The following is a 14,283-nucleotide window of genomic DNA, read 5'->3' as shown; positions in this document are numbered from 1 at the left end:
TCATCGGAGAATGGCTGACAGAGTAAACCCTGCCATGACCTAAGCTCTTAAAGTGTCTGTCAAACTCTTAGGTTTATTGGACTTGGGAGTCCAGTAGTCGAGCTCGGTAACTCATACGGGGTCTGATAAGCTGTGACGTCACATTCCCGATGGAAGGAGGAGTAGCTCCAAGTTCTCATGTATGGGGTCTTGTTCTCCATGGTAGGGGGAAATACACTTCCAGTCCTTACTACAGCAAGGCATATGTTGTCCAAAGGACCACCAGAATGGCTAGAGAGTAGAAAACAGAGTTTTATTGGCATTATCAGTTTGCAAACCAGGGAGAGATCATCTCTGGTAAGAACTGAAAGTGCTCTCTTTGAAGAACAAAGAGAAGATTAGAGATTTTATAACAAGGAGAAATGTTATGTATTCCTCTTTGAGTAAGTTCATTGGCACTAGGAAGGGTTTGGGGAGCTGGCAAGCTCTGAATGATGAGCAAAGGTGGTGGGAAAAATTAGTTACAGAGTTGTAGCAAATTATCTCAGAAGCTACGGATAAAACTGGTCTCAGGTGGCAACAAGCAGTTCCAGCAGTCAGGCTTGCAGAGAATTACACTCTTGGGGGAATGTTTTGTACCATGAGTGCTTTATTCCCTGGCTTCTCAACTCTGTTTTAGTTGGATGTGATAAGAATCACATACACATTTACATTTTTACAGTACTATGTATGATAGCAAAGACTTGGGACCAACCCAAATACCCACCAATGATAGACTGGATAAAGAAAATGTGGCACGTATACACCATGGAATACTATGCAGCCATAAAAAATATGGGTTCATGTCCTTTGCAGGGACATGGATGCAGCTGGAAACCATCATTCTCAGCAGACTAACACAGGAACAGAAAACCAAACACCACATGTTCTCACCCATAAGTGGGAATTGAATAATGAGAACACATGGACACAGGGAGGGGAACGTCACACACTGGGGCCTGTCAGGTGGTGGGGGGCAAGGGAAGGGAGAGCATTAGGACAAATACTTAATGTATGTGGGGCTTAAAACCTAGATGATGGGTTGATAGGTGCAGCAAACCACCATGGCACATGTAACAAACCTGCATGTTCTGCGCATTTATCCCAGAACTTAAAGTAAAATTAAAAAAAGAAAAACCTAGTAACTGGTCTCAGGGCATCTAGAAACAAACAAACAAACAAACAAACAAAAAAAGAATAACCCAATTTGTGTGATCAACCTTCACAAATGTATCATTCAGGTTGCAAACTATGTAAATGTTTGGAGTAATTTCAAAGCTGCATAACCAAAGGAGAGCAGGGTGGCCCAGAAGGGCAGAAGACAGGAGCAGGCAGGGAATGCCCAGGCAAAGCCCTGTGGCAGCTTAACAAGTGTTGAGGAACTGAATCCATGTGTGATACACCTGAAAGAGAAAAACACTTTCTTTTTTCTTTTTTTTTTGTGACAGAGTCTCACTCTACTGCCCAGGATGGAGTACAGTGGCGCTATCTTGGCTCACTGCAACCTCCACCTCCCGGGTTCAAGTGATTCTCCTGCCTCAGCCTCCCAAGTGGCTGGGATTGCAGGTGCACGCCACCACGCCTGGCTAATTTTTTGTATTTTAGTAGAGACAGGGTTTCACTATGTTGGCCAGGATGGTTTTGATCTCCTGACCTTGTGATCCCCCAACCTCGGCCTCCCAATGTGCTAGGATTACAGGCGTTGAGCCACTGCGCCCAGCTGAGAAACACACTTTCTGAGGCTGCTTAGGTGCTGCTTCATGCACAGGCCCAGGGCACTAGGCTGGAGAAGTTGTTCGAAAGTGATTTGTGGGTCCTCTTGTTTATTCACACTCCAGTGACAAAGGCACAGTGGAAAATCTTCTTTATTAAAGTAGCTGTGTTTGTCTGTTGGGCCGCCTTAACAAAGTACCAGAGACTGAGTGACCTAAACATCAGGAATTTATTCTCACATGATTCTGGAGGCCAGAAGTCTGAGACCATGGTGTCAGCAAGGATGGTTTCTCCTGAGGCCTCTCCTTGGCTGGCAGGTGCCTTCTTCCCCCAGTGTCTTCACACAGGCTTCCCTCTCAGCATGTCTGTATCCTAATCTTTTCTTAGTAGGACACCAGTCCATTTGGATTAAGGCTCACCACATGACCTCATTTTAACTTAATTACCCCTTCAAAGACCTTATCACCAAATACAATCTTAGTCTAGGGTACTGCAGGTAAGGGTTTCAACAAATGAATTTTGGGGTAGGACACGATTCATCCCATAATAGTGAGATAATTTTATTTATAAAAAGGTAGTTATAGGTCAAGAAATGCACCAGGAAGTTAAACTTTTCTTTGGAAATAAGAACCCATTAAGAACCCAATTAGGCCCATACAGGCTAATTGCCTGAAAAAGATCCACAAAATCTTGCCTAAATAAATGCCTTCACACTTCTCCAATGCTTTGCTGCCAAAAGCCAACATTTTGTGAATTTGGAGTGATTAGGTTCAGAACAAACTTTCCAGCTATATGTGAATTTTTTTGTTTCTGATGCCTTATTTAGTAGATCAACCCAGCAGAACTTAATTATTGTTTAAAATGCTTTTTAAAGAAATGATCAAAATGTATGTCGTGGTGTTATAGGGGTAGAGGGGGAATTTCATCATTATCCTGTTCCCAAGCTTGCATCTTTTTTAAAATTATTATTATTTCAGAGCTTTACGGGTACAAGTAGGTTTTGGCTACATGGATGAATGGTATAGTGGTGAAGTCTAAGATTTTAGTGCACGAGTCATCTGAGTAGTGTTAATTGTACCCAATATGTAGTTTTTTTAATCCTACATCCCTCTCCCACCCTTCCTGCTTCTGAGTCTCCAATGTCCATCATAACGCTTCATGTCTTTGCCCACCCATAGCCAAGCCTGCAAATTAAAGGAGTTTCCATGAGATAGGAAAACAGCCTGTTCTGATTAATTTCTCCAAGTCCAAGACAGAGGTACAGTTGTGGTAACCTGGATCTGGAGAAAAAAAATCCATTAGTTTTGTTCCAGTGGTTTCTGTCCTCTATGTCAGTTAAAATCTAAGAAAAAGCAATTATTCCATCCTAATGAGTTAAGAATGTTTATTAGAAAATGTATTAGTGAGCATGGAATTTAGTAAGTATTTGGAGTCTGGAAATGATCTTATATATAAAATGACATTTAAAATACTTTACTACTGCCGGGCGCGGTGGCTCACGCTTGTAATCCCAGCACTTTGGGAGGCCGAGGCGGGCGGATCACGAGGTCAGGAGATCGAGGCCACGGTGAAACCCCGTCTCTACTAAAAATACAAAAAATTAGCCGGGCGTGGTGGCGGATGCCTGTAGTCCCAGCTACTCGGAGAGGCTGAGGCAAGAGAATGGTGTGAACCCAGGAGGCGGAGCTTGCAGCGAGCCGAGATCGCGCCACTGCACTCCAGCCTGGGTGACAGAGCGAGACTCCGTCTCAAAAAAATAAATAAATAAAATAAAATACTTTACTACCAAAAATAAATCACATGGATTTACTAAATAATATAGAATGAAAGGTAGTAACATATTTTTTTTCATTTCAACAGATTTGGGTTAACATTTTGGTCACATTTTTCTCTAATTAGCATTTGAGTGTTAATGTGAGCTTTCCATAAATAGGTGCAAGTTACTTTAACTTTTCCATTGGTTCCCCATGAGATATCATTGTTGTTCTTACATACACATGAATCTATTGAGCCCTATTCTGTATGTGATGCTAAATAATCCTCCTAGCCCTGGGTCTCAGACTTCCTGCTTACGTTAAATATTTACTCCTCTTAGTAAGAGGAGTAAACAAAATCACAGATGAAAAGCACTTTGAAGAACTCAGAAGATGTTAGAGCAAACTTTCTTTCCCTGTCCTCCTGTTTTCCATGTGGACGCTTCCCTAGTGTAATCCTGGCCATCCCTTTCCCTCCGATAGGAGTGAATTCTCCGATTAATCAATAGCAAGGATCTGGCATCCATCTGTTCACATACCTTGATTCGGTGCAGTTAATGATTTATTTTATTTTTATTTTTGAGAATAATCAATAGCAAGGATCTGGCATCCATCTGTTCACATACCTTGACTCGGTGCAGTTAAGGATTTATTTTATTTTTATTTATTTTTTTTTGTTTTGAGACGGAGTCTCGCTCTGTCGCCCAGGCTGGAGTGCAGTGGCGCGATCTCGGCTCACTGCAAGCTCTGCCTCCCGGGTTCATGCCATTCTCCTGCCTCAGCCTCCCGAGTAGCTGGGACTACAGGCGCCCGTCACCGCACCGGGCTAATTTTTTGTATTTTTAGTAGAGACGGGGTTCAACCGTGTTCGCCAGGATGGTCTCGATTTCCGGACCTCGTGATCCGCCCGCTTCGGCCTCCCAAAGTGCTGGGATTACAGTTGTGAGCCACCGCACCCGGCCATCTTTGTCCATCTTAATGGAAACATAATTTGCAGCAATAATATTGAGATTCACCTGGTGTATTAATATTTTAACAGAAATTTAATGAACTGAATTACAAGCTATCAGGTAAATCAAGTAGGCCACAGGTTCAGTAAAAAGGAAAGAACCTTCTGAACGTTGATCCTAATACCTGTGAGCATTCATGCTCTGAAATTTTAGCTGAGCGCACACTGTGTGCCAGATGCGGTCCTACGTGCAGGGATGTACAATGCCCAAGGAACTGCCGGTGCCAGGATCTGGGCTTGTCAAAAGGTGCCTTCAGTGTATGAGGAGACCTATCATGGCAGACACACTGGAAAAACCACCAAGATGCTACAGCGCAATCAGTGAGGCAAATGCATGGGGAGGTGGGGAGCGAGAGCTGCAGAAGGAACAGAGGCTCCATAGGGAGCCCAGAGTGGAGAGAAGCCCCTGGAGGGAGGGGCTATGGAGGTCCTGGTGGAAGAAAGCCTGGGGAGCCTGGTGGGTGTGGATTAGGGTCAGGAAGGGATCAGTGAGTGAAGAGAAGCGTTTCAAGGAGTGAGTGTGTGTGTGAGTGTGGATGTGGGGGTGTGTGTGAGAGTGTGTGTGTGTGAGAGTGTGAGAGACTGTGGTGTGTGTGAGTGTGGGTGGTTTGTGTTTATGTGGCCTATGTGAGTATATATGGAGTGTAGTGGCCTTGGTGTGGGTGTGGTATGAGTGTATATATGGGGTATCCATGATGTGATGTGTGTGTGGTATGTGGGTGTATGGGGGATGTTTGTGGTGTGTGTGTGTGAAATGTTTGTGAGTAGATGGTGAGTGCGATGTGTGGTGTAAGTGTGTGATGTGGTGTATGTGAGTGGTACATGTGATGAGTATGGTATGAGGATGTGTGGTGTGTGTGTGTGTGGAAGGTGTGTGTGGTGTGTTTGTGGTATGTGAGTGTGAGTGTATGAGGCATGGCGGTGGTGTGTGTGGTGTCTGTGTATGTGGTGTATGTGGGTGAGTGGTGTGTGTTTGAGAGTTTGTGTGATGTGTGTGGTGTGTGTGATGAGTGTGTGTTCACAATGTGTATGTGTGTAATGTGTGTGTGTTCTATGTGTGGTATGTGAGTGTGAGTGTATGGGGAGTGTTTTTGGTGTGTGTTTTATGCATGTGGTGTGTATGGTTTGTATGTATGTGGTATGTGTGTGACTGGAGGTGGTGAGTGTTGTATTTGTGAGAGTGTGCGTGATGTGCATGTGGTGTGTGTGGGGGTGGTATGTGTGATACATGTGGTATGAGTATGTGTCTATTGGCATGTCTATGGTGTGTGTGTGGAATGCGTCACTGCATGGTATTGTGTGATACGTGAGTGTGAGTGTATGCGGGAGTGTTTGTGGTGTGTGTGATGCATGTGGTGTGTGTGGATGTGGTATGTGTGGATGTAGGAAGTGAGTGTTTGTGGTGTGTATGAGTTTGTGTAATGTGTGTGGTGTGCGTGTGGTATGAGTGTGTGGGTATTGGGGTGTTCATAGTGTGTGTGGAATGTGTGGTGTGTGTGGTATGTATGTTAGTGTAGGTGGTGGGTGTGATGTGTGTGTGTTGTGTGTGTGGTATTTGTGGTACGAATATGTGTGTACTGGGGTGTTCATGTGTGTGATGTGTGTGGAATGTGTGAGTTTTTGGTGTGTGGTGTGTGAGTGTATGGGGGGTGTTTATGGTGTGTGTGTGTGTGTGTGTGTGTGTATGATGTGTTGTGAGGGAAAGTATGAAATGTTTTGCTGGGAAAAGGAAGATCATCAGGTAAGAGAACTATAGCAAGGTTACGGTAGCAGCAGGACAGCAAATAGATCATGAGGTGCGTTAGAGACGGGGAGATCAAAGCAGTTATTACTGGCAAGTTGACCCAAGTAACTGAAATCTGCAAAGCTTATGATTGACAGAGGAATTACAGAAAGTCAAAACACATACATGCACAGTAAGACTTTCTGATTCTGTACCATAGGCTCCTTTTTGATATTTTTATTTTGTAACATTATCTTAATAGCACATTGTTAATAATATTTTGAATAATGAAAATACCCGTTACAAACATTTTTCCCTAAACTATTGCTTATCTGGTGATTCCACCCAAGGTCAAGGACCAGGGTCACATTTCTGTTTTTATACTTCAGGTCAATAGGAGCAATAACAATGGCTAACATTTACAGAAAATCTATGCTCCAAGTCTTATTTACATATATAAATTAATTTAATCTTCATAACAGTCTATAAGGTAGGTCACTATTATTATCTGTTTTTAGAGAATAGGAAACTGTGACACAGAGAGGGAAAGTAAGTTACTCACTATCACACAGCATGGAGCTGTGGAATGAGAATTCCAACCCAGACACTCCGCTTGCAGCCACCCCACCCCAATGTCTATCAGAAAGTGTGGTTCAGTATTTTGAAAGAATGCTGATGGATTCATCTTCATTTATATACCTCCACTGTGCCTCTTGTGTGTAATTCTGAACATAAAATTAGAAACAACCTTCACCTGAAAATAGAGATATTCCCTCAGCAATAGCATAGGCATGTCATCATGCCCTTCCGCCAGCTAGTCATAAAAATTCTTACAGATCACACAGCAGGTTTTGTAGACAATAATGACCAGCCACGGGCACAGAACTCCCCAGCCCAGACTAGTAGGGTCAAGTCTGCAAGCACAACGGAAGCTCCTTCTTGCTGGGACAGGTGACTGGAAACAAGATCACAGTTCCCACGCCCAGAGGCAGTTGCGACTCAAGTGTGTTTAGTCTCCTGGGCCCGGAGGAGAGTAATAGGCAGCCCGCTGGGCTGTAATGGCCATCTGGCCGCCTGCAGTCTCTGCCCTGGTGCGCGTGGTCCCTTCCTTCCTAGCCAGACTGTGTTCCAATCACCTAGTTCTAATCAGCCTTGCCCCAGGTGCATCAGATGCTGCTTCAAGTTTCAATTACACTGTATAAACCAGGTTTCTGAATTCCATTCACACAGTGATCCGAGGCACTCACCCCGGACCCTGCATATGGAACCTGACTCAGATCTATGTTGGATTCACAGCACCTGCCTAGTGATGGCAATTTTGTCCAACAGCACCTGCCTCCCTTCTCCGGCTCTTTGCTCTTGGGTAGTCTCCCTGACACCTGGCCTTTGTGTCTACCTCACGAGCTCCCAGCAGCGCTGGTAACAAGCATCAAGCTTCTGAGTAAAGCCTTGGGCCATAAGTCATGTCATTCATTTTACTGCTGGTGGAAGATAAAACACCAAAAATCAGCCAAAGAACTGTTCCTTGGAGAAGTGGCTCAACATTTGGAGGGGTGAGGTATACTCACAGGCAATTTTATTTTTATTAGGCTTCCCACAAAATATTAATGAAATACTCATAGTGATTCTCCATCTTCCATTTATATTAAAAACAGTATATTTTAAATGTATCAATTTTGGCTGGGTGCAGTGGCTCACATCTGTAATCCCAGCTCGCATCTATAATCCCAGGCTGAGGCAGGAAGATCACTTGAGTCCAGGAGTTTAAGACCAGCATAGGTAACAAAGTAAGACCCTTCTCTCAAAAAAAAAAAAAAAAAAAAAAATTAAAAAACCAAATAACTAGCCAGGCATAGTGGCACATGCCTGTGTCTCAGTGAGGTGGGAGAGTTCCTAAATCCTAGGACATTGAAGCTACAGTGAGCTATGTTCATACCACTGCACTCCAGCCTCAGTGACATAAATTAAACCCTTTCTTTTAAAAAAAGGAAATGCTAGAAATTAAAACACTGCAACAGAAATGAAGAATGTCCTCAATAGGTTTATCAGTGAACTGAACACGGTCAAGAACAACATCAGTCATCTTGACAATATGTCAATAGTGACTTCCCAAACTGACATGCAAAGAGAAAAAAATGGGAAGAAAGAATAGAATATTCAATAATTGTTGTAGCACATAGAACATGCACAATGGGAATGCTAGAAAGAGAAGAGGAAAAAATGCAGATAAGTATTTGAAGTAATATTGACTGAGAATTTTCCAACATTAAGTGTTGAAATCACAAATACAAGAAGTCCAGAAAAATACCAAAAATATATACACATATGCAAATTATATTTCAACTTCAGAAAATCAGAGAGACAAATTGTTGAAAGTGAATGGAATAATATACTTGGTTTATAAAGAAGCAAGAATAGGATTTATATAGGACTTCTTGTCAGAAACCATCCAATCAAAAGAGAGTAAGGTGAAATATTTAGAGTGTTGAAAGAATATAATCAACTGATATTTTTGTATCTAGTAAAATTATCCTTCAAAAGTGAAGGAGAAAAATTATAAGAAATTTGGATCTACATCCTCTTTCCACCTCTTCTTCATCCCCTTCTCCTCGTCCTTCTATTCCTCCTTCTCCTCCTCCTTCTTCTTCATTGTCTTCTTATCCATTAGATTATATAAAAGTAAGCGAAATAGAGATTTTATTTTACCTTCATATATTTCTTCTCTAAGGTCTCCCTTCTTTATGTAGATCCAAACTGCTTATAATTTTTCTTCTTTCTGAAATTCTTCTTTGAAATTTTTTAAAAAGTAGGACTATTCATGACACGTTTCCTCAGTTTTTGTTTGTAGGAGCAAGTATTTTTCTCCTTCACTTTTGAAGGATAATTTTACTAGATACAAAAATATCAGTTGATTATATTGTTCTTTCAACACTAAATATTTCACCTTACTCTCTTTTGATTGGATGGTTTCTGACAAGAAGTCCTATATAAATCCTATTCTGAACGTGCACGCAGTGTCGAAATCAAGGACGCCTGGATGCTTTTCGTGACAGAGTGACAAAGGTTTAACAACAGGAAGAGGATCAGGGGCCAAGACAAGAAGCTGAAGTTCGGCCTGCCAGGACCCCCGGGCCCCAGCATCCCACCCAAGGCGCTGCTGCAGGAGTTCCCGCTGCTGCTGAAAGGTGCGGTGCCGCAGGGCCAGAGTGCGGGATCCTGAGCCCTGCATGCCCGTCCTCGCGGGGCCGATCGCTGCGAGCCTCGCTCAGGTCCAGCCGCCTCCAGGCAGGACAATGTCGACAAGATGCGGGGCGTGAGGGCGGTGCTGGCCGCACCCCTGGTCCTGGGGCCGCGGGAGCTGCGCGAGGAGGCCGCCTTCCACTGACGCCTGCACCGGAACCGGTTGCTGCAGCGGTGCCAGCTGCAGGAGCTCAGCGTCTGCTGCTTCTCCGACGCCAGGGCGCCGCCAGGATGACAGGTGCACGAGGCTGCGGTTGTGGGCAGATGTGGTTTCCAGCCCCAAGTCCCCGCGGCCCCTGGCTTCCCAGCCCGCTGTCCTGTGAGCAAGAAGGTGAAAAAAGCCACCTGATCAACAGGTCAGCTGCCCCGCCTGGCAGCCCAGCCAGACAAGGCAACCGAAGTTCATCCTCTCTGAGTTGACTTCGTGCGGGCAGCGGGCCGGCGCCCAGGATGCTGGGGAGCCCTGCGCGCCGGAGGCCGACAAGCCGTGGGGCCCAGAGGCGCCACAGGGCAAGAAGGCACCCGCTTCCCAGCGCTTTCACCCCCTGGCCTGCCCGGCCCGCGAGGTGTCCCAGTGGCTGCGGCCACGCCAGGCATTCTGCCCGGCGGCGGCTGCACAGGGACGAGAACTGAGAACCTCTGCTCAACCCCATCAGGGGTGACTGCCAAGTGCCCATGCCAGCGGCCCCGATCTCCCTCTGGTGGAGGAGTGGGGCGGGAGACAAGGCCTGGGGGCCTCAGGCTGGGCGCGCTGGCGATCCCGAGGCCGACCAGACCATGCACCTCCAGCCCGCCTGGGCACCCAAGCTGCAGCCGCCTTCTGTGTGCAGGCAGCAGCCTCCAGGCAACCCCCGAGCCCGCCCGCACTCCCCACATCTCAGAACCGGGGCCAGATGTCCCTGTGGCTGCCGCCAAGCCAGGCGGTCTGCCCTGCGGCGGCTGCACAGGGGCGGGAACCGGCCCTCAGCCCCATCCCCGGTGGCTGCAGAGGGTCACTGGCTAGACGTCCCCAGCTCCAGCAGAGGAGGAGCCCGGCCGGGGCAGGGCCTGGCGGGCTCTCAGGCCAGGTGCACTCACGATCCAGAGGCGGCCCAGGCCATTCTCCACCACCTGGGCGCCCAAGCTGCAGGCGCCCTCTACCTGCTGGCAACAGCTGTCTGGCTACTCCCAAGCCGGCTGGCGCTCCCAGCCTCGCAGAACCGGGGCTAGATGTCGCCGTGGCTGCGGCCAAGCCAGGCGGTCTGCCCGGCGGCGGCTGCACCGGGGCGGGAACCGACCCCCCAGTCCCATCCCCCGTGGCTGCGGAGGGCCCCTGTCAGCGGCCCAGATCTCTCTTCGGAGGAGGAGCGGGGCGGGAGTCACGGCCAGACGGGCCCTCAGGCCGGAAGGGATGCACGCCTGCGATTCCGGGACGTCTCGCGCGAGCCCAGGAGAACCCGCAAGCCAGCAGCGCCTGCGCCCGAGTTGCAGCAGCCCCCTGCAGGCCGCACGGGCTCGGGAGCGGCTTCCGGAGTCCGAGCTGGCGCTGAGCTGCAGGCGCCGAGCCTAATGGCTTAGCCGGGGCTCACGCGGTCTGAGAGATCGGAGCGCTGAGCTACAGGCGCGCGCCTAACGGCTTCGTGGAGCTCACTCGGTCTGAGAGGTCGGAGGCTGCTAGTATCGCTGCTGAAGGCTGTGGTGGACCGGGCTGGATCGGGATTCTGAGCTACATCGCGGGTTTGGGGGTGGATCTTGGATTTGGGGGTGGATCGTGGGTTTGGGGGTGGATCTTGGATTTGGGGGTGGATCGCGGGTTGTGGGGGTGGATCGCGGATTGGGGCTGGGTGGGGATGGAAAGGCCACGAGGAGCCGCGGCGGCTCAGGAGCGGGTGGTGGGCGTCTGAGAAGTCGCCACCATGAGGAAGCTCTTCAGCTTCGGGAAACGCCTGGGCCAGGCGCTCCTGGGCTCCGTGGACAAAGAGTACTCTGGTCGGGGGTACTACATCGCGGACTGGGAACTGCGGAAGATCCACAGGGCTGCCATCAAGGGCGACGCCGCGGAGGTGGAGCTCTGCCTGACGGGCAGGTTCCAGGACTTGGACGCCCGCGACAGAAAGGACAGGTAGCGGGGGCTCAGCCCGCGGTGGGAGGGGGCTCCAGGCCCGGCTTCCCTGCAGCCCCGCAGCCCCTGGGGCACCCTCGGAGCCGCAGGGCCAAGTGGAGCCTCAGCTGCTTTCCATCGCTGGCAATTCCCCGTCTGTAGCGCTTGGTGGAGAATTTGAGTGATTTAACTCACAAAGTTAAGCATATACACGTTTAAAACATGGGGCCATATACATGATAGGGAGGTGCCTAATGAGAACATATTCCCATGTCAAAAATACCATGAGCCATTTTCAGTAGGCGAAGAGTTCTCAGATTAAACCCTGTGTCAGTTTTACATCCGAATCCACCTAGGTAGATAGGTTCTTTCCTGGGGCTTCTTAGAGGGACACTTGGAAATGGGACGTGGGTTCCTTGAATGAGAAGACTCATTTTTCTCAAAATGTGAGCTATTTCTATGTTTATCAGTTTTACATAAACCGAATAAAAATATCAAGGTTTATCATTTTTGCATGACACTGTCTACCTTACTATAGTGATGACATTTAAAAATGTTCATAATGGAGTGAAAAAAGACTTGCTCCTCTAGATATCAAAATATGCTATTAATTCCCACAACTAATTATTTACTAACAGCTAAAAACACAGATAAATAAATGCAACAGAATAGGAAATCCAAAAAAACTGAAATATATGTAAGATATATACATAGGGATTGATAATGGCAACATTTCAGATGAGTAGGAAAGGATGAGTTATTAATAAAATGCCTGCTATGTGAAGAAAACTAATGGAATTTTATGTCGCAAAAATGAGTTCCTGATGGAATTTAGACTGAAATTTTTACATACGCCAAATGAGAAAAGTACCAGAAGAAAATACAAAGACTTATTTATACAGGTACATTTTATGTTAATAAAGGCCTTCCTAAGAATGACCTCGCAAGCAGGCATTCTGAAGATTGATTTAGCAAACTAAAAATTAAAATCCCCTGTGTATCAGAAAAAAATTAACCAAAGGTAACACACTTGAAAAATATTTACTATACATATTTTTACTAATATATAAAAATATATATTCAGATGAAAAGTGTATCTTCATCCTACAGGGAAGTTATTCTTTATCATATATAATATGATATATATTTCTGATTATATGTATAACAAATTGTATATATTACTAACATAATATGTTATATATATATCAGTTATATATATACAGATAAAAAGCACATCTTTATTTTACAGGGAATTCTTTCCAATCAAATCCACAAGAAAAGAACTCTAAAAGTGAGCAAAGTACTTTTTTGCAGATCCACAAGTTACTTATGTACATAGGAAAAAATCGTTAGTGTTTCTCACAAGAGAATTTAAGTTAAAAGAGGAATGAGACTGTGTTCTATCCACAGTGTTTGTGAGAATGAAGAGCAGTGGTACTTACACTGCTGCTTGAAGTTTAAGTTGCTGATGACTTTTCAAGTAGATAATTTGGAGATAATTACCACATTTTAAAAATGTATATGCCCTTTACCCATCAATTCCATTGTATTAAAATGCCTTCAGAAAATAGAGATACATGGCCGGGCGCGGTGGCTCAAGCCTGTAATCCTAGCACTTTGGGAGGCCGAGGTGGGCGGACCACGAGGTCAGGAGTTCGAGACCATCCTGGCCAACATAGTGAAACCCTGTCTCTACTAAAAATCAAAAAAATTAGCAGGGCGTGGTGGCGGGCGCCTGTAGTCCCAGCTACTCGGGAGGCTGACGCAGGAGAATGGCGTGAATCCGGGAGGTGGAGCTTGCAGTGAGCCGAGATGGTGCCACTGCACTCCAGCCTGGGGGACAGAGCCAGACTCTGTCTCCAAAAAAAAAAAAAAAAAGAAAGAAAAAGAAAATAGAGATACACGCACTTTGTTTTTCTCAGCATTTATGTTAACAAGAACCCATAGAATGGATATGTGGCCATTGAAGGTGGCAATAGGTGGAGAAGTATGTTGATGTGTGAAGATGTATTTTGTTATAGCCAGTGAGGAAAAAAATCAATTTGCTTGCACATACACACAAACATACTGTGGTCTTATGTTAGCCAAACCTATGTACAAAATAGGATAAAATTTGTAACTTCTGAGCATTTTGTTCTTTTTTCTTACCTTTGATTTCTGAAGTAAGCATTTATAAAACTTCTAGTAAAAATTTATTATTAATGGAATAATTTTTGGGAAGAGAGAAATATGAATGTTGTACAGATAAAAATAATTTCTCACTATTTTTTATCATTATTATTGAGGGTTGTTATCTTGTTTGAACTTTTAGCTTCTTCAGAAGTAAAAAGGGAATCTTTTTACCTGTGCTTGCAGATTTTATTATGTACATATTATGTATATATGTTTTTCTTATGTATAGATTCATTACATATATGCAAACAATGATAGATTAATCATTTCATTACAGTTGTAGTCTTATAAAAATAACAAATAGCAAATAATATTACTATCACGAAAATACTGGTTTATAAAAGTTGTATTTAAAAATATTGAGCTCCCCGACTGTATTCTATCAATCCATTTATTCATCAAACATAACCTGAATGCCTGTTATGTAGCAAACATTTTACCTGTTATGTAGCAAACATTTTGCACTATCTCTCAGGACCCTTCCATATTTAAAAACTTTGTTTACCTGTTCTGCCTGAGCAAGATGAGAGATTTAAAATGGGAATAGTAGGACTTAATCTCATTGAAGCTTTTC

General features: G+C 45.3%; 1 pseudogene; it reads left to right on the top strand.

Moving 5' to 3' along the window:
* The first annotated feature begins 9,688 nt into the window (after positions 1-9,688).
* On the top strand, positions 9,689-11,014 carry LOC129478495 (collagen alpha-1(I) chain-like; annotated as a pseudogene).
* The last annotated feature ends 3,269 nt before the right edge of the window (positions 11,015-14,283 follow it).

Source organism: Symphalangus syndactylus, chromosome 3 (assembly GCF_028878055.3).
Source record: "Symphalangus syndactylus isolate Jambi chromosome 3, NHGRI_mSymSyn1-v2.1_pri, whole genome shotgun sequence".
Classification (NCBI taxonomy): domain Eukaryota; kingdom Metazoa; phylum Chordata; class Mammalia; order Primates; family Hylobatidae; genus Symphalangus; species Symphalangus syndactylus.
This window is presented reverse-complemented; position numbering and strand designations above follow the sequence as displayed.